A 1,789-nucleotide genomic window follows, 5' to 3' on the forward strand; every position below is an offset into this window, starting at 1 on the left:
AAGCAGAAGCTGTTAAAAGGTTTCTACACAGTCTCAGCTAATGAATTTCTGTTCAATTTGTTCGCTTCCGTACCACTTGGAGCTGACGACGCCTGGATGCAGGAATGTACACACATGAAATGATTCTCAGTAGGGGTGCGTCAACTTAAACACAACAGGCCGGCAACTAAAGTTCTGCAAACCGAGCCGGTGAACTATAAACAACGGCTACCTTCTGCAATTATCAATGCTATATGGCCGGTGAACCTCACTCAATCCGGCGGAACGCCCGACCTCATGGCGCAATGGTAGCGCGTCTGACTCCAGATCAGAAGGTTGCGTGTTCGAATCATGTCGAGGTCACAAGAGCTTCGTCGGATTTTGTCATCAAAATGTTTGCTGCGTGTCCGCTCAGTTGTTCTTTCCGGAATTCAACGCACTTTACCCTTCGAAAAACAGCTGGCGAAAGCGGAGCTGTGTAGCTATTGTTAACAATGAAATGCCGTGTCGAAAATGAAATACTCCGTCGAGAAACAAAATCGTCTTTTCTTTTATTGCAAAACCTGCAGTTGCTGGGATTTGGAAATTAAAAAAAAAGAAAATAGTGGAAGCATGCAGTAGGTCATTCAGCATCGGTGGAAAGGAGCTACATTTCCAGCACATTCCGCATTCCGACTGTCTCTACGTTATGATAAGAGGTCACCACCCTGACACAGTGGTGTCAAGAAAACAACCTCTCCCTCAAAACAAAGAAGCTGGTTGTGGGCTGCAGGAGGAACGGAGATAGGCTAACCTCTATTGACATCAATGGATCTGGGGTTGAGAGGGTGAACAGCTTTAGATCCTCGGCATCCACGTCACGGAGGACTTCACGTGGTTTGTCCACAACAGCTGTGTGGTAAAAGGGGCACAACAGCGCCTTTTCACTTCAGATAGTTGAAGAAGTTTGGTATGGGCCAACAAATCCTAAGAACTTTCTACAGAGTCACAATTGAGAGCATCCTGACTGGCTGCATCACTGCCTGGTATGGGAACTGTACTTCCCTCAGTCGCAGGGCTCTGCGGAGAGTGGTGCGGACAGCCCAGCGCATCTGTAGATGTGAACTTCCCACTATTCAGGACATTTACAACGAGAAGGGGCCTGAAGGGTCATTCGGAACCCGAGTCACCCCAACCACAAACTGTTCCAGCGGCTACCATCCGGGAAACGGTTCCGTAGCATAAAAGCCAGGCCCAGTAGGCTCCGAGCCATCAGACTGATTAATTCATGCTGATACAACTGTATATCTATGTTATATTGACTGTCCTTTTGTATATGCTATTCATTATAAATTACTATAAATTGCATATTTAGACGGAGTCATAAGGTAAAGAGTTTTACTCTTCATATGTATAAAGAATACATGTAATAAAGTCAATTCAATTCAATCTTCCTTCCTAAAGCCGATGGAAGCCACCGCCTGCCCAATAGCAGATTTTTCAATGTAACATAGCACATAGAACAGTACAGCACAGCACAGGCCCTTCGGTCCAAAACGATTAGCTCAACTTTTATCTTATTCTAAGATCAATCGAAGTCTCCCCTCCCACAGAGCCCTCTAATATTCACAATTTCACCAGATCAATGAAGGGTTTAAGCTTTCGGCGGAGAGGAACGGGTTCTGAAAAAATGCAAAATTTGCATTGAGTGAATGCAAAGAAAGATGTACCAACTCCTGTGCCAAATGCACGTTTGCACAGTATTTATCTACCATGCAGGTATCTTGGTCCCAGACTTCGGGTCCAGGGCTTCATTCATAATTTAACACGT

At 45.2% G+C, this 1,789-nt stretch overlaps 1 non-coding gene across 1 annotated transcript; it reads left to right on the forward strand.

Annotated features, from left to right (window-relative positions):
* The first annotated feature begins 270 nt into the window (after positions 1-270).
* Positions 271-342, forward strand: trnaw-cca (transfer RNA tryptophan (anticodon CCA)). The gene has a single exon. It is a non-coding gene; the product is annotated as a tRNA-Trp (tRNA).
* The last annotated feature ends 1,447 nt before the right edge of the window (positions 343-1,789 follow it).

This window comes from Mobula birostris, chromosome 2 (genome assembly GCF_030028105.1).
Source record: "Mobula birostris isolate sMobBir1 chromosome 2, sMobBir1.hap1, whole genome shotgun sequence".
NCBI lineage: Eukaryota > Metazoa > Chordata > Chondrichthyes > Myliobatiformes > Myliobatidae > Mobula > Mobula birostris.